The sequence below is a fragment of the Sorghum bicolor genome, chromosome 2 (genome assembly GCF_000003195.3).
Source record: "Sorghum bicolor cultivar BTx623 chromosome 2, Sorghum_bicolor_NCBIv3, whole genome shotgun sequence".
Taxonomy (NCBI): Eukaryota; Viridiplantae; Streptophyta; class Magnoliopsida; order Poales; family Poaceae; genus Sorghum; species Sorghum bicolor.
The window spans coordinates 39,328,748-39,351,636 of NC_012871.2; the positions used below are offsets into that span (position 1 = coordinate 39,328,748).

A 22,889-nucleotide genomic window follows, 5' to 3' on the forward strand; every position below is an offset into this window, starting at 1 on the left:
TTTGCACCTGCACTATGGCAAACAAATATAATAATATGATGGTACCTCATCATAGCAATCATGAAATCATTTATCATTATAACCCAAGTGTTCCATAGTCCTTACTACAAGGACAGGGCTCATGTCAAGTGCTCACTATCCAGGAGCGATGGCGATTTGAATTGATTTCTAACCAGCTGGCGAGTTATTCCCCACACAAACCACACTCACTGATCAAGTGAGCTACAGATCACCGTGTTGCACTATCCAGGACCAATTCGTGGGTTCGACAGGCACCGCCCGTACCCGAGGACCCTTCCGGCGACCGAGGTATCCAAGGTATACCAAGGTTGCGCGCCGCGCCCTCGTCGTTCTCCTCAACCATCACCAATACAACGCGTACATCGGGCTGATTCCCGGCCCAGATAGTGCTCAGGCTTCGCGGTCGGAACGACTTATCCTTCCAGCTAAATGTGGGGCATGCGTTCAACATGACAAGAGGGCCGTCAACGATCGGTCCTTAATCGACACAGGCAGGGGCACTATAGTCAACCCACCATAAGACCCTGCCCAGTCTCAAATTCTATTCCACACTTAGTCATTCTCTACCAAAGCAATCACTGCTTAATCAAGCAGGTATCCACCTATATCTCGCAGGTGACAGGAAATCACCCGACTTTTACCGGACTAAGCAGGCTAAGCATAGACTCCGTGCCTATCTACATAGGACAAGGTAGATCAACGAGTAGTGATAGCAAGTAGTACTTATGCATCAACGGTATCAAGCAATTCCCTACAACTTAAATGCAACATAGTAGAACAAGCATAATATATTATTTAAGTTAGCGAGAATAGGGAGGCTTAGAATGCTCCGGGGCCTGTCTTTCTCGAACGTGCTCGACTTATGATCCGGGCACTCCTGTAGCTCCTCTCCGGGTTCCGACACTCCAGAGGTTCCTGCTCCTGCACTTCCTCCTACTCCTCGGGTCCCACCTCGTTCTCCTGCGAGCCTGTATGATGCATGTGTGCTCATGAGTGGAGTGCGAGATGCCCGGGGTGCAATGCTCATGCGAGAGAATACCAGATGACTATGACATGGTGCATAGATGGTTTAGATGGTCATCTACAAGGTAGTCAACATCATCCAAGAGCATGTAAACACACTAAGCATCTAATTCCTTCTTTTCTACAAATTGTCCCCAAGTATAACCAGCAAACTCACAAGATGCTTCAAAGATACACCAAACCCCCTTTTATTCTATTTAACCCATATATAACAATTCATCATTTTTTAGTCATTTTTAGACCTATTAAAATTAGCATGCATTTCTGTTTATCAATAAATTCCACAAAAATTATAGGAGACTACCAGTCAAACATAAAGTCCACCATAAATTTTTCATAATTTTTGGACACTTATTTTGAGCTAAAAAATCACAAGATTAATTCCTAAAGGCAAATAAAATACTCTACTTTGGTATAAGTGTCAAACAGCAGATTTCATATTTTTATAATTTGCTCAGTATCATAAGAAACACCTACAAAAATTTCCAGATTAATTGCATTATCCAAATATTTATTAAAAATCATAAACCATTGCCATGCAAGCATTTAAATTACCACAAATTCATTCATACACTAAATAATGTGTAGCAATATTTTCCAAGTGACTAAACATACATGCAGAGCTAGCAAAACAAGTTTCACATTTTTCTGAGTCATATTTTAATTACTATGCATTTTCCAATTCCAGCAAAAACATGGATTAATTATTTCTGTCCAGAAAAAGTGTTCAAATATGACATGCAATTACATCAAGCTGTAGATCTGAGAACAGAGAGCACACCAAAATTTGTTTCACCAATTTTGGAACCATACAACTCAAGATATAGATTTTACAAGATTTAAACCGATTTCTGGAAAAACTTTATTTAAGAAAACCGACGAAAAACACTAAACTCACCCAGATCCACACCCGCAGAGGCACTGACAGGTGGGATCCAGGGCCTTGACCCCACGGGTCAGCCATGCAACACACCGGCCGATCTCCGGCTGGCCGGCTCTCGCCGACGGCGGGGTCTCCGGCCACGGGGTGAGCACCAGCGTGCTCCCCACAGCGAGGCGCACCCAGGGGTGCCCTTGGATCGGCCGGAGGATGACCGGAACACCTCCGACGAGCATGCATGGCGGCACGGCGACGCTGCTCGCCGTGGCCAGGCCGCTCCGGTGCGGTAGAGCGTGCGCAAATGTCCCTCCGAGCTTCTTCACCTCACTACCGACCTAGCGCACCAACGAACGAGCGAAAAGAGGCAGGATATCGCAAGATCCGTCGTGGCGGAGCTCTTCGGCGAGGTCGGAGCAACTCCGGCGAGCGATTCACGGCGCACGACTGCTTCTCACCTCGGTAGAGCGTATGCAGGGGCTTACCGCGGCGACGGCGAGTGCGCTGGTGTCCTTGGTGTCGAGGTTGGAGCTCTGGTGCGATCGGCGGCGAGCGGCGGAGCTTCTTCCGGCAATGGCGCGGGCGGAGCTGCGGCTACTGCGGCTGTGCACGCGGACGGAGGAAGGATGGAGAGGGCGCGGGCGACAGAACGAGTGGAGTGGTCTGGGGGCGTGGGGCGGCGTCCCGACCAGGTGGGGGGTGGTCAGGCGCGGCGCGCCCAACGCCGGCGTACGGCCGCCACGTGGCCGCCGCGGAATGGGGCAAGGCAGGCGCCGCACGCGGGAGAGAGAGAGGGGAGGGGGGAGGCAGGCCGGGCTGCTGGCTGGGCCGAAAGGGAGGCGGGCCGGCCCAGCAGCGCCTGTCCCTTTTCTTTTTTTTTTGAAATTCTTTTCTCAAATTCTTTCCAAATTCATTTGGACTATGTAAAAATCACTTTCACCTTTTTCTCCCAAAAGCAAGGTTGTCCGAAAACAAAAACCCTACAACTTTGTTTTAATAAGCAAGACCAAATTCCAAATAGAATTTGAATTACAGATTAAAACTAGTTCTAGGTTTTCAAATAAATTCATTTTGGAGATTTTTGTATAAATTCCATTTCTCAAATCCTATGACTCCAAAAATAGCACAAAAATACTCTTAAATCTTCTTGCACACAATTCAACCTAATTTGAATATTTTACAATTTTAGAAGCAAGCATCATATTTTTAACACATTTAAATCACATAAAATAAAGCACATAAAATCACACTTTGGATGGATGACATGCTCATGTATGCTATGCTTGATGAGAATGCTTATGAATGTTTTGATAAGACTAAGTGCATGCTTAACACCTAGGCTGTTACAAGAGCCCCAGCCAGAAGTACCTCAGCCGGAAGACACATCGGCTGACGTGCATGAGCAAACTGCCGATCCAGCAAGTTCAATTATAGCATCGGTAGTTTCTTCCATCCAAACAAGTACTGCTCCCCCTCAAGGTAACACACCTTTTATGAAATCATTGCTGATGAACATACTTTCTCTATCTTATAATTATTTCTGTTATTCTTTCAGCTGACATAGTCCCATCGTCAACTTTTAGCCGATCTGTGGTTCCATCAGCATCTTCTAGTCAGAGGCGAGAAATCTCCCTGAAGCAAGTAAGTCACCCAATCTCTATCTGTATTATTCATCAATACTTGACCGTGGAATGACTTATTTCATTTCTTTTCAGGAACAGGACTCTCCTGACAGTCTGTTCTCCTTTGCCATCGACATCTCTGAAGATGAAGGTGAGGAGGCAAGTTCTTCTCGAGCAGTTGGAATCACATCGGCAGAAATCAGGGCGAAATTATAAGAGTTATCGGCCCTCCTTCATCAAGAAACGGCCCAACTAGTTGATGACTCTGATCCAGCCAAGGCTTTGTTCAAGATCCTCAGAGGCCAAATTCCTGCCGATGCTGAAGAAACCCTTTTTCAAGCCACACATCTAGAGAGCCGTTAGCTGCAATATCAAAAGGCTACTCAGCGTCTCGCCGACAGAGCTGCCCAGGCTCAGCTTTTTGAAGAGATGATGAAAGTGAAGCTCCTTACTGATGAGAAGCACAAGAGCATCGGCATCTTAAAGTCGTCAGGAGATGCACTAAAGCACAAGATCTCTGATCTGTCGGCAAAAAGAGAAGCCCTGCTGGCAGAACTCAAGCAAGTAGAAGAAGCCTTGTCCCAAGCTCAACAAGAGGAGAACCAGCTGCCTGAGACGATCAAACTCCTTGAACAAGAGCGAAACGTCCATGGCCGCAAAGCGTTGCAGATGAAGAAGAGGCTGAAGCCGGTGGAGGGCTCTGCCGATGACGACGTGAAGGAGATAGAAGAAGCCAACCAGATCCGTCTACGCGCCATATCGGCAATCCAGGCACTACTGAATATATGAACTCTTCATCGGCGACATACTCTGCTCTCTCCTTTTGAACACTCCTAATGTTTTGGTCTGGCCGATAGGACTGTTATCGGCACTTTTAAACATTAAGTCTAGCTCCAGATACAGTTTAATCCAGCCGATAGGAATGTTATCGGCACTTAAACTCTTATGCATCGACCCATATGCTTGGGTAGTATTTCTTTAGATATTTGCCATTTAATGCTCTAGGAAATTCTACTCCTTCAAGAGTCTCTAAAATATAAGCGTTACAAGGAGCCGATCGACTTATCCGATAGGGACCCTCCCAATTGGGAGACCACTTCCCAAATTTTGAACATTTAGTCCCGATCGGTAAGATTAGTTTCCATACTAAGTCTCCATCAGCAAACTCCTTAGCCTTTACCTTCTTATCATACCATCTGGCAACTCTCTTCTTATTCTCTTCTATACTCATCAAAGCCCTTAGCCGATGTCCTGCTAGATCATCCAACTCGTCTGTCATCAAAGTAGCATAATCATCGGCAGCCAGTTGATCTTGAAAAGATAGTCGCCTAGACCCAGTCTTAATTTCCCAAGGTAACACTGCATCATGCCCATATACTAACTGATAAGGTGAAACCTTAGTCGGTCCATGACAAGCCATCCGGTATGACCATAAAGCCTCATTTAACAATGTGTGCCACCTCCTAGGGTTTTCTTCAATCTTCTGTTTAATAAGCTTGATAATCCCTTTGTTAGACGCCTCGGCCTGCCCATTAGCTTGAGCATAATAAGGAGAAGAGTTTAATACTTTAATTCCCATACCGATTGCAAATTCATCAAACTCCCCCGATGTGAACATAGTACCCTGATCGGTAGTAATTGTTTGAGGAATTCCAAATCGGTAAATAATATGCTCTTTCACAAAATCAATCATATTGGCCGATGTAACTTTGTTTAGCGGAATAGCTTCAACCCATTTAGTGAAATAATCGGTGGCAACCAAAATAAACTTATGCACTTTGCTGGATAGCGGATATATCTGGCCGATCAAATCGATAGCCCATCCTCGGAACGGCCAAGGCTTGATGATAGGATTCATGGCCGATGCGGGCGCTCTTTGAACATTGCCAAATTTCTGACATCCTTGACACCCTTTGAAATACTTAAAGCAATCCTCAAGTATAGTCAGCCAATAATACCCATTTCTTCTAATCATCCACTTCATCTTAAAAGCCGACTAATGTGCTCCACATACTCCTTCATGGATTTCTCCCACCAAATTCTTAGCCTCATCATCACCGAAACATCTGAGAAGAATTCCATCAATAGTTCGGTAATATAACTCGTCTTCAAGGAGCACATACTTGGTAGCTTGAAACCGAACACGTCTCTCAACTTTCTTGGACGGATCCTTTAAATAATCAATGATCTCTTTTCTCCAATCATCGGCACTGACAGCCGATATTACGTTTGCCATGAGCTGATATCCCGAGGCATGCTGAGCCAACCGATTGGCCTCTTCATTATGCAACCGAGGAATATACTCTAATCGGAAATCCTTGAATTCCTTTAACAGTTGCATACTCCTTTCGTGATCAATTATCAAAACCTCGCTTCGGCATTCATAGCTGCCAGCCAATTGATTTATAACCAGCATAGAATCCCCGAAGATTTCAACAGCATCAACATGAACCTCCCTTAATAATTCCAACCCCGTTATCAAAGCTTGATACTCGGCCTGATTATTTGTAGACGTGGCAACAATCGGCAAGGAGAACTCATATTTCCTTCCCCGAGGGGAAATTAACACTATATCGATTCCTGCCCCCCGATCACACGTGGATCCATCAAAGAAGAGCGTCCAAGGTACAATCTCCACAGTCTCCACTGCACCACAATGCTGAGTCACAAAATCGGCCATAATCTGTCCTTTAACCGCTTTAGCCGATTCGTAACGCAGATCGAATTCTGACAATGCCAAAATCCACTTACCGATCCTGCCACTCATGATCGACATAGATAGCATGTATCGGACCACATCATCTTTGCAAATAACAGTGCATTCGGCCGATAGCAAATAATGCCTTAACTTAATATAAGAGAAGTACAAGCATAAGCACAGTTGCTCAATAGCCGAATACCTGGTCTCAGCATCAATCAACCTTCTGCTTAAATAGTAAATCACACGTTCCTTCCCTTCAAATTCTTGAATTAAAGCCAAACCGATGACCATCCCATCGGTAGACAAATATAATCTGAAGGGCTTTCCTTGCCGAGGTGGAATCAGAACTGGAGGATTTACCAAATAATTCTTGATTTCATCTAAGGCCAACTATTGTTCTTTCCCTCAAACAAATTCTTGATCGGCTTCCAACTTAAGTAATGGACTGAAAGCACAAATTTTACCAGACAAATTAGATATAAATCTCCTGATAAAATTTACCTTGCCGATCAAGGACTGGAGCTCAGTCTTGTTGGTAGGAGCAACTATTTTGTTGATAGCATCAATGGATCTCCGACTAATTTCAATTCCCCTCTGATGCACCATGAAACCAAGAAACTGTCTGCCGATACACCAAATGCACACTTATTGGGATTCATCTACAAACCATGTTTCCTTGTGCATTCCAACACCTTTAGCAAATTGGCAAGATGCTTTGTGAAGTCTCCAGACTTAACCACCACATCATCAAATATAAATCTCTACCAGCTTGCCGATGAACTCATGAAATATAAAATTCATAGCCCTCTGATAAGTAGCACCAACATTCTTCAAGCCAAAGGTCATGACTATCCACTCAAACAACCCAACATGACCACGACATCTAAATGCAGTCTTTGGAAAATCTTCTTCAGCCATGAATATTTGATTGTATCCTGCACTGCCATCCATAAAGCTGATAATCCGATGCCCAGCCGTAGCATCAACTAGTAGATCGGCAACTGGCATTGGGTAGCCATCCATTGGTGTAGCTTTATTAAGATTTCTGAAATCAATGCAGACCCAAAGCTTCCCATTCTTCTTGTAAACCGGAACAACATTGGAAATCCACTCGGCATACCGACATTGCCGAATAAATTTGGCTTCAATAAGTTTGGTTATTTTAGCTTTAATATCAGGAAGAATATTAGGATTACATCGGCGAGCTGGCTATTGATGTGGCCGAAATCCAGACTTGATAGGCAACCGATGTTCAACAATTGATCGGTCTAAACCAGGCATCTCAGTATAATCCCAAGCAAAGCAATCTTTATATTCCTTTAACAAATCAGCTAACTGTTGCTCACACTCAGAATTTAACTTAGCACTAACAAAAGTAGGTCTAGGCTTATCACCACTACCTATATCTACTTCTACCAAATCATCGGTCGATGTGAATCCCTGGCCTATTTTTCCATCATCGGCGAACCTATCCATTAAAAACCTTCATCAGAACCGACTGCTTGGATCGGTGGAATTTCATAATTGGCAACTTTGAGAAAATCCTTTTCCCAAACTTCTCCTGAAATACACCTAGTTCTTTCGTAGGTGTCTGCCTCTGCCGATGCGATGACATAAGAAGAATCCCCCGGGACAATCTCAATCTTGTCACCTACCCACTGGACCAAGCACTGGTGCATTGTAGACGGGATGCAACAATTGGCATGAATCCAATCTCTTCCCAACAGTAAGTTATAAGCACCCTTTCCACTGATCATGAAGAAGGTTGTCGGCAAGGTTTTACTGCCGATGGTCAATTCAACGCATATGGCTCCCTTGACCGGAGACACATTCCCTTCAAAGTCTTTAAGCATCATATCGGTCTTGGTCAAATCCTGATCCCCTTTTCCAAGCTTCCGATACACTGCGTATGGCATGATATTGACAGCAGCTCCACCATCAACTAAAATCTTGGTCATCGGCTGACCATCCACTCTCCCTTTGACAAACAGAGCCTTAAGATGTTGTCTCTCATCATCGACAGGCTTTTCGAAGATGGATTTCATCGGATCCAGAGCCAACTGAGCTATTTGGTCGGAAAACTCCAACTCATCATCACTGGACGGCGCAAGGAATTCCATCGGCAACATAAATACCATGTTAACATCTGTCGATGGACCTTTTCCCTTAGGATCTGATTGTTGCTGATCCCTAGATTGGCCAGAGTTTTCGCCCTTGTTCAACTCTTCTTGTCTTTCACGTTGCAGCCTCCTTTTCTGTGTCCTAGTCAACCCTTCTGGACACCATGGGGGAAGATATTGCTGCTTTACCGATGGCACTACACCACAACACCAGATTTGGCGTCGCATGATCTGACGCTGAAAGCCGCTACAACGTCATGCGGTCTGACGCTAAAAACATATAGCGTCAGACTTCTGCAAACGCAGTAAGTGCTGACGCTAAAAACATATAGTGTCAGACCAGACTTTTAGCGTCAGATAGTCTGTTGCTGTGTAATTTTTTAGCGTCAGATAGTCTCATGGCAATGTTTAGTGTCAGACACTCACTGGCCAAACATATACCGTCAGATCATCCAATGATCTACATATATATAGCGTCAGATTGTTCAACGGCACAATTTGAATACCAAAAAAATAAAAAATAAAAATATTTAGCACATCAAACCCACGTTCAAGCTCAATTTTCATTACACACAAAGATATAAGGTCACACATGATATGGAGGTCGATACATATATATTGTACCATACAATATCTTAACTTGCACATTACATCACACTACATTATCCAAAAAGTCAAACATACAATCTTGTCTTGCATACTACATTATCCAACAAAAGCTTACATGAATGCACACCAGCGAGATTTATATAGTAGTTTGTGTTTGATATATAATACTAAGGTTGGTGCATACAATAGGAAATAAAAACCCAAAAGCACATCCACCAGGTTGTGGAGAACCATTTTCTATGAACTTAAGCCAAACACTTGTGCTCCACACTTCCTGAATAATGTAATATGTAATTAGGCAAGTAGAGAAAATAATGTAAATGTGTGAGTACGATCATCTATTCAAAAGAATATCTCTTCTACTTGCTAGCTGAAATCTGCTTGCTAGCAGATCAGTCGAGTGCAAAGGCCTCTACCTAGCAGCACTGGGCATCAACTGAAGCTCGATATCACAGGACCATTGATTGGTATATATATATCCTGTAAGGAGGAAAAGATAAATTAATACTATATAGTACAAAACAAGCATCAAAGCAATGATAAACGTAAGATTCTAGACAAAGCTAGGAAATACAAATAAATGTGGAGTCGTTATAAATGTCTGATACAAACAGATTAGCTAGCATGTAACATACTAACAGAACCTATCAAGTTACTTCCATAAACAATATTCTTTGGATCATTTCTATGCTCCTTCCCTTGCAAGCACTAAGTTACAGTCCTTTGTCAGAGTGAGGTAGCATGGTTTTACAAATTTATGCCCGATATAAACCTATTCACAACTGTTGACCGGAATAAGTAGAAGATTATATTGTGTTGCAAGTTTCTAACTGCATTTAAAAACCAGTGGTGACAAGAACAAATTTAATATTTTGGCGACAATAATAAGGATAAGAACATTATAACTAGAAATGTAAGTAAACTTAGATCTCAATCTCAGGCAGAAAGTATAATCAATTGAGTGGAGTTAATAACATCACACATGTAAGCATGCCCATGTTTTATTCCTCACTAAAATCTGTAAAAATAATAATCACCTCCTCTTAAGGAAAAATAACCACTTGAAGACGGAAACTGCGACCATTTCCACCTGTTTTAGTACAAGTGGACTGACCAAATCTCATCAGAATCATCAGCGGCAGTCCCAGGCTCTCATTCCGACCGAACGCCTCCGCAAAATCCGGAAATTTAGCGAGCCCGGACTAGCACCGCCCACCGCAGGCAGCGTGCAGCCCCCGTTGAATGACATTCATCACAGACAGGCAGAGGAGCTGGCGTGGGGACTGGGGACTGACTCACCGCGGGATGGATCTGGGCGCTCGCGGGCAAGGAACGGCCACAGCGCCGCCTCCCTCCTCCTGCGGCGGCGTAGATCAAAGATTTAATCAAAAAGGCCCACTGGATAATCCACCGAAACCGCGAGACAAGAGAGCACGCCAACCTGGCTCGCTGAGCAGCCGCTGCGTCTCCTGCATAGATCCAACCATGGCAACCAAAAAGAGGTCAGACAAAACAAGCGAGGGCACAACGAATCGGATCGGATGCGGGCGAGAGATCTGCTCCGGGGTGGTCAGATCGGGCGCGCACCTTGATGATCCGCCGCGGGAGGTTGCTGTTGGCCATCGGATCGGGGCTGGGGTGCGGGCTTCCTCCTCGGCGAAGTTGCGGCGCCGGCGATGCCTTGAGGATGGCGCGGGGGAGGAGGAGCAGTCGGTCGGGGTGGGGAACGGGGGAAGCGGTGGTGGGTTGGAGTTGGACGCTCGCTATTGTACGCGGACGCGGTTTTTGCTGCAGTGGTCTACCTGCGTCCTGTGCTTTGGGTTTTCTTTTTTTTTTGATTCATGTGCTTTGGGTTTTATCTCAGCCCTGTCACGTTACCTCAACGATCGTGATTAATCGCAGTGCCTTGTTCAGGGTAGTGTTGTTACTTTTTTCAAAAAAAAGAAAGGCATAAAGTGATGGCATGCATTATGTTGCGTTAAAGTTATGATGATTGATTGAGTAGAAATTCGCATCAAGTCCAACTTATAGAAATATGATTTTTACAGGCGGTTACTTAGGAGAACCACCCGTAGAAATACATGATTTCTACGGGCAGTTTTTGAGTTGGGCCCGCCAATTTATTTTTACACCTGTAAAAATTAAATTTCAGCGCCAGCTTAGAGCTTCTTTGTACTAGTGTTTCTAAAGAAAACTGAGCGCGGGCAGGCAAGCGAGGGTGGGGCCCATTATTTTTCGCGTCAGAGAGGTGGACGGTGTACCTTGTTTTCGCGTCAGATAGTAAGACTCTGAATATAAATACCTACAGCGTCAGACAATAGCACGCTAAATTCAGATGGTCTCTAGGCGATGTTTAGCGTCAGATCATCTAACTACAAAAAAAAGATTTTGCGTCAGATGTCTGACGCTATAAAAGTGTTGTGGTGTAGTGTGGGTGACGATTTTCCCTTGACTCCATCCGATAAGTATTGGCATCCCTGCAAAATATGAACTCATTGAGAACCCGTGCATTTGCCATTTCCTCCGGTTCTTCTTGGTTCCTGGGAAAGTATTCAACACGGTCACCAAGCCTATCATGCATGCTAAGCCTGCCCCCCAGCCGATCATGAACCGACGCTCTTCCCCTAATCGGCCCATCAAACCGGCGGTTATTGTTGTGATACTGCCGATTTGATCTGTCATACCGATCATAACCGTTACATTCCGGGCAGTCTCTGACAGTAGGAAGCTTGATATTTTCCTCCCAACAATGAATGAAGAACGGGCAATTCTAGTGATCCCTGTGCCGATTCCACTCTTGTCGGCGTCTTTCTTCTTCCCGATGATAATCTTCTTGCTAGCGCCGATACCGATCCTCACGTTGCTACCAAGTCTCGCGAGGTCTTCTGTGAGTTATTATAATACCAGATCGGGGAGGCCTTCCCGAGTTAGTTCCCTCCTAGATCAAGCCTTTTCCTTTTGCATCGGCAGTAGTGACCTGATGCTGAGGATCCACCGATGCACTTCTTTCAGCTGCTTCCGATGTTAAGACCTTGGCTTTTCCCTTAGCATCCAGCATGTTTGTTGGGAAAGGACGTTGATCAATCTTCATCGGCTTCTGAGTCTTAGAGCTGTCAAATTTGATTCTCCCAGATTCTATAGCCGATTGCAACTGTTGTCTGAAAACTTTGCACTCATTGGTGCTGTGAGAAGTTGCATTGTGCCATTTACAGTACTTCATCTTCTTTAGTTCTTCAGCTAATGGGATTACATGATTGGGTGACAATTTGATCTGACCTTCCTGAAGTAGAAAGTCAAATATCCTATCGGCTTTGGTGATGTCAAATGCGAACTTCTCCGGCTCTTTGTGCCCAAAGGGGCAAGACATCGGCTTTTTATTTTTTACCCACTCTGCCAAGCCGATGACTGGTTCCTTATCAGAATCTGAGCTTGCTGCTTCATCCACAAATGATACCTTTTTGTTCCATGCTCTCTTGGGCTCAAAAGGCTTGATATCTTGATCAAAAATTCTCTGCACCAAATGACTTAAGCTTTCAAATTCTTGAGATGCATACTTGTCCCTAATATGTGGCAACAAACCCTGGAAAGCCAAATCGGCTAGCTGTCGATCATCCTAAACCAGACTATAGCATTTGTTCTTGACTTCCCGTATCCTCTGTACAAAACTTTCAACCGATTCATCATTGCATTGCTTCAATTTGACCAAATCGGTGATCTTCTTCTCATGGACTCTAGAAAAGAAGTATTTGTGAAACCGTTTTTCTAGATTGGCCCAAGTAATCACTGAGTTAGGAGGTAATGATATAAACCAGGTGAATGCGGAACTAGACAATGATGATGAGAACAACCGAACCCTTAACTCGTCCCTGTTAGCAGCTTCTCCACATTGGATGATGAACCTGTTGACATGCTCCATGGTCGATGCATCATCCTGCCTAGAAAACTTAGTAAAATCCGGCACTTTGTACCGATTTGGAAGCGGGATTAAATCATATGCAGGAGGATACGACGTCCGATAAGAATAGGTATTGACTTTAGGTTTTATCCCAAACTGATATCTCATTACTTCAGCAATCTTATCGGCCCAATAAGCATCAGCATCTTGCCGATGAGGCGGTTGTGGATCGGGCACCTATTGGTAAGCTTCCACGTGTCTGTGTGGTGCACGATCTGCATGGAACATTGGGTTAATCATTTGGCCACCAACCTGCTGACCACCAATCTGTTGACCGCCAAACTGTTGCCCGCCGATCTGCTGCCCAAGATTCATTGGCTGGTTCGGCAATCCCTGATTCTGGAACCTAGGGTAGATCTGGCCTTGTTGAAACCCTGTAGCCTGATGATTCTGTTGGGGCATTTGTGGAAAAACTTGCTGCCCAAGCCATCCACTATTAGCATTCATCGGCACAGGTCCTGCCGATGACTGGTAATTGGGCATCATCATTGAATTGACATACCCTGGCTGAGTCATAAACCTCTGTTGCGTCGGCATTGAATCTGCTGATGCATTGGGCATCTGGAACGTTGGAGCTTGAGAATTTCCAGTTTAAGGTCTTGCAGTAATAGTTGTAGTATACTGGGGACTCTGATTCATCGGCATATTTGGAGGTGCCGATGCCATAGGAGCCTTGCCTCTCATATCATCCGCCTGAGATGTGCTAGGTGTCTTCAACAAATATTTCGGGGGCATACCAAAACCCCACCAATTAGGAGGAGCGGATCCCGACATTGTCAATGCCAGTAGATCTGTAGAAAGCTTGATCGACTCATCTGATGTCGATGGATTGGATGGCATCGGCGGGATTGCGCATTAGAGACTCCTAGCGTGCTTGGAGGAGCAGTAGTTTCTGTGCCTGCAGCGGCCGTAGCAGCCAATGGAGCCATAACCACTGGCGATCCTGGCTGATGATAGACAGGGCCCACATAATTCGGTGGCAATTGTCCTTCTTTGAAAGTTCTAGCCATGGCATTGAAAACCGTATTGGACAGCACACCAGCTTGGTTGATCAAGGCACGGTTGATAGTGCTATCGACCATCTCTTGGAGTTTACCAGGATTGGCGTCAAAGGTAACCTGCCGAGGTGCCGGCAGTGCTTCTTTCTAGATCACTTCGCCACTCCTGTTTATACTGAAGGCCTTGAGACATTGTTGCTTGTAATCCTCCATAGCCTTCGCAATAGCTTGCTTCTGCTCATCTTTGAGGCTAGCTTCTGTCACGGGGATGATGTTCTCCAAGTCGAACTCGGTAGTCGACATGTTGATCCTGATCTTGAATCTGGTCCCACTGGGCGTGCCAAAAGATGTGTTGATGCAAAAGCTAGATCTACAAACACAAAGGGCTAATACCCAATTTAAACGTTAAGGCGTGCCAGCCGATTTGACCTTACTATCGGCAAAGGTGATAACTCGAATACTTTGGTCCCGACAACAGCGATGCGCCCGGATGCCACGGCCAAGAGGTATTCACGCGGAACTCGAGAATACGCTGAGCTTAAGTCGACGAACTCTTAAGAACTCGTAATAAAAAGGAAAATATGACGAAGTCGTCGAAAAAGTAGATGCTGGAATATGAGTAAAAACTTGTGTTTGATTGATTGATAGATGTCGATTACAAGGCCCTAGGGTCTACATATATACCCTGCTCAAAGAGCTACAACCAGACACGTCTAGAGTTCGAATTCCAAATTAAACAGACTCCATATACAAAACGATTTAAACAACTAAGGAAAACATAAAACTATCCTACCATGACAAACTAGGACACCACCGCAGGCCAATCGGCAACCTTTAGGTTCTTCTCCCGAGTCATCGGCAGACCCCTCATCGTAGCCATCGGCACCGGTTAATGTTGACCATCGGCATAAACACATTACCACCCATGGACTTAGTCACATTCAGCTGTCCCTTCATCGGCAACCACCCTCATCGGCAACTCTCCTGTAGAGCAGCTACTGTTGTCCTATCTTGCCGATCTACACTCTACCGATCCTGGGTACATGTCCAAAAACGGTGTCAACAGCATTGTTCTTTGCCCTCCCTGGCTACGGCGCCAGAAATGCTTGTTGGCATTTCTTAGCATCACTACTAAAGATAGACTATAAATCCATCATTAGCAATGGCACCAGAAATGTTAGGTGTTAGTATACCATAACTATTGTTACGTCACAGAGATAACCCAAGGCCTTTAACGGCGCCGGCCTTAGCAGTGCAGTCTCGTAACAATAATTAGGAATGCCGGATTGGCCATCCTAACCATCCTTACTAACAATATGCGACGCTGTAGCACAGCGCCAGATAAATGACAGAGTTTACATCTTAAGTAACGGTACTTAGGTACGCCAATCAATAGTTCATGAATATAAAGAATAAAACTGCAAGCGAACAGAACTATCATTGTAGCATTTAAACCTATGAGTATTCAAGGGTTTTCGTATTTAATCCCGTAGGAGGGCGTAACAAATGCATCTAGCTTGGTTTGTAGCATGATCACTTATTGAGATGCATAGGTAGACATTGTCTAATCAGGGGTCACGGCAGGCTCTTAAAAATATGGATAGTGGACACACTCATCGGGGCAACCTCAAGGAATGAAGAGAAAATAAGGAAATAAAAGAAATAAAGAACAACTACTTGAGTTGGCATTGATCTTATATAACTATGCAAAGAATTGTTAGTAGAACATCTAATCAATATAACTAGAGTTAGAACTAAGTCTGAGGCTCTAGGGAGATCCCCGCAGCTGGACATCCAGCCGATAGGGACTTTATAGAACTCCTACCGAAATACCTGATCGTGGGGGAATACCAGGGATGACAAGGCTGTCACTACCCTGCCACCTACACCTCTACCCGAAAGATACCCGCGCATCCGCTGATCTCTGCATACCTGAGCACCTCGCCCGTGTAATTGGAAACGCCTCCTAGCCTCCCAGGACCCCAACCCTTTGGATTGACAGGCTCGGCTAAGAGTGGCCATCACAGCCCAACAAATCGTTACCCCAATCTTAATCCTTTGTCTATTCATACTAATTCAATGAACGATGAAGAATAAGGAAGAACACATCAAGAACATGGCACAAGAACTAAGAACTAGTTCATATACTATGAACAAGATATGAACACAACTATACTCTAATTCAATTGCTTAATCATATAAATAAGATAAGAACTTGCTCATAGAGGAGAACTGAATTGTATTCATATCAAGAACCTCTAAGATCCTCTAAGGAGACAAGCTCTCCTTGCTAGCCTTGCCTTGCTCTACTACTAAATCTAAACTAAAGAACAACTGTAGAAATGTGAGGTGTATTGCTCCAAATGATGGTGTGTGTGTGTTGTATGGTGTGGAGCCATCTATTTATAGCCCAACAAGGACGATTCATGGTGATCTAATTTTGGTAGGAGGTGAAACCGTCCTATGCATGCCGCCATGCAACCACCTGAAAAAGGTGGGACCGAGTTGCCGCTACGGGGGTGTGCCCGCACTAGGGTGCGGCCGCACCATTGGTGGGCCCCCCTCGCCACCGCCTTCGCGTGGTTGGTTCATCTCTAGGCCCTTATCCTCCCGTGCTTACGGTGGATCCAGTTCAGTGTTTTGGTGGGCTTTTCCATTTATCTTTGATTTGCGCCTTTTCTAAATACACTTTCTTGAAGTGTGCTTTCTCATGTCTTTTGTGCCTTTCCACGTGTCATACCTAAAATTGATATTTGCAACAAAACTTGTGGAAAGGTTAGTTCAAAGCACTACCATCTATTTATCTTATTTATTAAAATGATGTTTATAATTATAAGATAAGGGGTACCAACAGCCGTTGACAAAGCAACAATATTTTGTTTCTTTGACATCCAAGAGACAAGAGATCTACCTAGGAAGTGATACCCTTCGGATGTGTTTTTTCTATCAACGCAGCACCCGGCATAATCCGAATCAGAATAGCCTACAAGTTGGAATCTTGCACCTTTGGGATACCACAAGCCTAAGCAAGGTGTGTATTTTAGGTACCTAAGAATTCTCTTGACGGCAATTGTTGACGGTCCTTATGTATCAAATTTAATTACCAAATAAACAAAGAAAAGGATCTAATTGAAATCAACATCTAGACTTAGGGTTTTATCTGACAGAATTCCACGAGTTTTGGTGTTTGTCTATTTCTGCAGGGGGTTATCAGGAAATACGGAAGAAAGGCCCACACGTCGGGATTACATAGAGATATTAATGTACCGCGCAATTATCTTACATCTAGAAGACTCCAGAAGCCACGGGAACGAAGCGGAGGTAGAACAGGGCCTGGCCCAGGGCGCCCGCCCTAGGGACTAGGGCGCCCGCCCCCCTTCAGAGTTCAATCAGGACTCTCTTTCGAGATTACACTCCATCGACCGAAAGGATCAAGGATACCATTCAATCAATGTCGGTTTGATCCAACGTCCCATATTCACTTGGAAGGACTATAAAACCAGACCCCCTGGCCCCTGGAGGAGAGGACCTCTCCACCCTAATTCATTATTCATCAAGAGAGAAGAAGCCTCTGATCAAGCCTAGAGCCACCACATCAATTAGACATCTAGATTAGCATAGCTACATAGGATTAGAACTAGAAGGAGTCAATCTTCGATTGGTTTCTGGATCTGTCAAGTGGATTCTTGGTAATCTCCATTGTTCTTCAATTGTTCATCATTGTTCTTTGATATTATGAATATGACTTTATTCTACTTCAATATATTGATTATGACTTTGCTCTACTTGTTTATATTCGCAATTATATTGTTCTTAGTTTATCATAGTTATATACTTGGCTTAGTTAGATTGGATTTATATACATGTTTAGAATCGTATAGCGTTTATCCATCGGATCCATGGGTAAACAATAGATATTGTGTAGGCGTGGTGCTTATACCGTATTTATCTGTGATTGTACCCTATATGCCAGATCGTGGGGTAGTTCATGGTAGTGACAGCTCCATTGATTCTTATATAGTCCCCTCTCGTGTATTGGGCTAGTAGAGCAACATTATTACAGGGGAGTGATTACGATGTTTCTCATATTGTTTGCTAATATCACTATGCATGGGCGTAGTCCTGTCTCGCAATGATTGCTAAGTATAATTGCACTAACTATGATAATGCTAGACTATATAGTTAAGAATAACTTAGGGAATATATTTGTAGTTCGTCCTAATTCCATGCTAATGACTTGCTAGAATATCTAATTGAGGTGCTTATCATATTTATTATGTGGCTAAGTTATGCTGATCAGATTAATTATCTTTGTCACTATTCATTACTTTATATATCCTTTATGTGACACTTATCCCTGTATGAAAGAGTTAGATAAATGTTCTCAATTATACATGCAATGATAGATACTCAATCTTATATTCTATTCTATAATCAACATTGATGATTACTAATCCCTTCCCAGTGGTAAAAATATAAATAACGATACCTGAAATACTTCCCGGTTAAAATGCTACATCGGTATTAATCTGTGCGCTTGCAGATCCCATTTATTATTTATTTAGATGAGCAATTGCATATTTCAATACCGCGTCTCTCATGTCATGCTGGGGATGACAACTTGGCTTAAGTGGTATGAGAGATAGGTTTGGCATTTTTGGCGCCGTTATCAGAATTAGAAAACTAAGTCTACTTTTGGTAATGACGTTAAGAATACCCAACAGCAATCATGTGAGATTCCATAGGCATAGCTTGATATCTAGCACACATACACACACTAAACATGATATCGGGCCTAGATGCGGTGAGGTAGAGTAAACTTCCTATCATGGAACGATAGAGAGTTTTGTCAATTGGGTTACCTCCCTCATCCAAGTCAAGATGCCCATTTGATGCCATGGGAGTCTTGATTCGCTTACAATCCTTCATCTTGAACCTCTTGAGAAGATCTTGTGTGTACTTCTTCTGAGAGATGAAGACTCCTTCCTTCATTTGCTTAACTTGAAATCCTAGGAAGAAGGATAGCTCGCCAATCATGGACATCTCAAACTCCTTGGACATCAAATCACCAAATTCCTTGCAAAAATCTTCATTAGTAGAGCCAAAAATAATGTCATCAACATAAACTTGGCAAATGAAGATTTCCCCATTCATTTTCTTGGTGAAGAGTGTTGTGTCAACTTTCTCAATCTTGAAGCCCTTCTCAATGAGGAAGTCCCTAAGCCTCTCATACCAAGCTCTAGGAGCTTGCTTGAGACCATAGAGAGCCTTGGACAACCGATAGACATGCTTGGGGTACCTAGGGTCTTCAAAACCAGGGGGTTGCTCAACGTAGACAAGCTCATTAATGTAACCATTTAAAAAAGCACTTTTCACATCCATTTGAAACAACTTGATATCATGACTAGATGCATATGCAAGTAGGATGCGGATAGCTTCAAGTCTTGCCACCGGTGCAAAGGTTTCACCGAACTCAAGACCTTCCACTTGTGAAAAGCCTTTTGCCACGAGCCTAGCCTTGTTGCGCACCACCTCGCTATTGGGTATTTTAAACGCAAACAGAAAAATCCGCAAGCGCACAGATACCGGTGTAGCTTTCACCCGGGAGTATTCCAGAGTATCGATTTTCCACAGGGAACGTGAGTGTACTAATTAAGATTCAAGATCGCCCAAGGATAACTATATAATTATTTTTGGTGGGAAGAGAGGAAGTTTCCTGAGAGTTCTCTAATTGATCTAAGAATAAAAAATTACTTCAAAGATTATTTATTTCGAAACATCAGAACACTAACCACACAAAGAGATGAGAAAGGGGCTAGGAAGCTCTGACTACGGTCCTACAGACACCGATCCGAACGAGGTGGAATACGTAGACCATTAGGGCTGTCACTACCCAGGGCTACCATAACAATCCGTAGGATTGGGTGCAATTCCAGGTAATTGCAAGACTAAACACCACGTCTAATCTATTAATTTGTACTCTAGCGTTTCAAAGACTAGAGCACTTGATGCAAGCGGGAATCCAATAAATAACTTGAATGTAAATAAAAGTAATTAAAGAACTCAGGAATTATGAATTGAAGAACTTGGAGAATGATGAAGAATGAACCAGTTGCTACAAAAGTACAATGTTGAGGAAGATCCGACAGATCGGGCTCCTCCTCTGCTCTCCTCTTCTCTCTCCCTATTTTCTAGATTACAACTAGAACTAACTAGAACTAGAACTAGAACTAGAACTAGAACTAGAACTAGATGAACTAGAGGGATCCTCTCTACTTGGATGAATAATTGAAACCCTAGCTTTGATTCTATAGAAGAGATATGTTCTCTAGGGGCCAGGGGGCCTGCTTATATAGCCCTTCCAAATGAATGTGGGCCGTCGGATCAAACCGACCTTAATCGCACGGTTTTCCTTGATCCTCAAAGGCAGTGGAGCACGATCCGCGAGACATGCCCTGATTGGTTACCAGGGCAGGGCGGGCGCCCAAGGGAGGAGGGTGGGCACCCTGCCCCTAGGCCCGTTCGGCCTCCCGTTCGTTCCCGTGGCTTCTGGAGTCTTCTAGATGATAGAAAATTAGCGCACACGTTAATATCTCTATGTAAACCCAACATGTGGGCCTTTTCTCCATATTTCCTGATAACCCCCTACAGAAATGAACAAACACCAAAACTCGTGGAATTCTGTTAGATAAAGCCCTAAGTCTCGGTGTCAGTTGCATATAGGTCCTTTTCCATGATTAGTTGACGGTTAAATGTGAGCATTAAGGACCGTCAACAAGCTCCCCCAAGCTTAACCTTTGTTCGTCCCTGAGCAAATATGAACTCAAGAGTTTCTGAAGTGGTTTCATGCCTTAAACGTACACATGCGTTCAAACAAGATCTCATCTCTCGGTTAGGGTAAACTGTTAAGATTTAAACTTACTCATTTTACCTTCCACCATGGGGCTTGCAACCGTCACTTGTGTCTTGAGCAGTTAAAAGATAGAACTATCTAGTCAAGCGCCATGTCTCTTGTTCTTCGATTAACTAGCTCTGGAGTTTTTGCAGATTTTCAAATAAAACTTAGGGATTCCTTCTATGACTCTCTCTAGTATCTCTTTTGTGGTATTTCTGGATCCTTCTCAAAGTATGTGGTATTTTTGGTATGAGGCGTAGTGGCATTGCCTTCTCTCTCACCCTACCCTAATAAGGTTTTGATATCTGAAGCTCATAGGTGGGAGACAGCTAATACATACTTACAAGACATTTATTGCATAGTCAAACCAAGGATCGAGAAGAACAAGTCAATAAGTCAAATCAAGATGTGCATGTGTGGCGAATGAATGGTGATAATGGTGAAAATAATGGTGAAAGTCTAAATCTACTTTTGCTCTTTTGAGGGGGTACATACCTTCCTTGCACTTGAGGCTTTTGAGGGGAATGTGATGCTCTATATTTTATTTTTCTTTTCTCTCAGGTGGGTATCTTGTACCCCTAATTCTACTGTCGGACACTTATCCATTTTTACCACTCGTCTCACTTTTTATTTTTTCTTCTTTTTTTGAGGTTTCGGGCACTTGCCTCTTTTTATTTCCTCGTATTCACTTTTTTCAGAGCACTCACCCTCCTGGAATAATGTAGCAAGTGGTAGTAACCAAAATATCTCGAGCATTTATTTCACGGGGAATAACAGTGATAGGATAATGTTTTTGGCTATTCTCTCCTAGATAGGAGTAGAATAATTTTGGGTGAATCTGGATATGGAAATGAGTGGATGTATGTGGATGCGTACTTCCAGAGTAGAAGCAGCATGTATGAGTAAACGTGCAAGTGAATCTTGATTTTAACCGCATGACAAGCTCCTAAGGGTCTACACAGCTTGACCACACTCAATGCTCATAAGTAGTAGTAAATGTATGGTTCATAGTCTAATAAGCATGTATATATGGCTGTGGTAGGATTTTAAACTCTCATCATATAGGAACTCATCATGTGTTATTTTAAAGATTTTTAAAGATAAAATTCTCTAGAATTGTAGCATCTCTAGGAACAGATAAACAACAGCTCAACCTTCCCATATCGTATCCGTTAACGACTTAGACTTTAGATCAAGTACTCTTCCCACAAGTTCAGGTTTAGAGCAAATCTTAATTCATAACAGTCATGCCTAAACTTGAGAGAGATTTCAATTTTGAGAACTAGTCATGGCAGAGCAACTATCCATCATTTCCATGTGAGAGCTTATCATGAGGGTTCACAGCAAACTTTATTTATTTATTTATTTAGCAAACTAAGCAAAGTATATATAAGCACAAAATATTTATTTGGGTTTTTATGATTATACATCTTTTTATTATTTGAGTAAAGTATAAACGTGAGTAGAACACTTAGCTGGATAAATGGGGGTGCTCTCCCCCAAGCTGGATTTTGACGTAATTCCTTCTGATATAGCTAGCAGGTGGCGGAGGTGTATTTGAATGTCGGCAGCACCCTGACAGCGATTAGGACGTCCTCCGTCTGCTAGTATTCTTTGATCCTTGAATTCTGTGGAGCTCAAATAGACAATAAAGCTTTGTGGAACTGGTTAAGTGTTAGCATAAAATCTCTTAGCCATTATCATGTTGAACTTCCTCTAATAAATATTACTCTCTTTGGTAGGATCATAAATTTATTTTTATATTTTTATTTTTATAGGACAAGAATATATTTATTTTATTTTTACGCCACCACAGTGAATGTACTTATGAGTTTTGTGCCATGAGCATACTCACATGGGGCTTACTATTTTTAACATTTTTATTTTTCCTTTTCAAGATGATATGAACCTGATTAACTAAGCAAACTATTTTAAATAATTGAAAGAAAAAGGATAAGTACCAAGTTTACCTCTTGACAAGGTGTTCAGTGTTTTTAAGTCCTCCGAACAGGACTCTCCATTTTCTCAGTCGTCCTGGGATTCGCTGGATGGCGTTGTCGGTGGTTCC

The 22,889-nt window shown here is 43.2% G+C and overlaps 1 long non-coding RNA gene across 1 annotated transcript; it reads right to left on the reverse strand.

Annotated features, from left to right (window-relative positions):
- LOC110433116 lies at positions 2,021 to 10,792 on the reverse strand. The gene is made up of 4 exons (XR_002450515.1): positions 10,561 to 10,792; positions 10,415 to 10,442; positions 7,744 to 7,745; positions 2,021 to 2,031 (listed from the first exon to the last, which is right to left on the reverse strand). It is a non-coding gene; the product is annotated as an uncharacterized LOC110433116 (long non-coding RNA).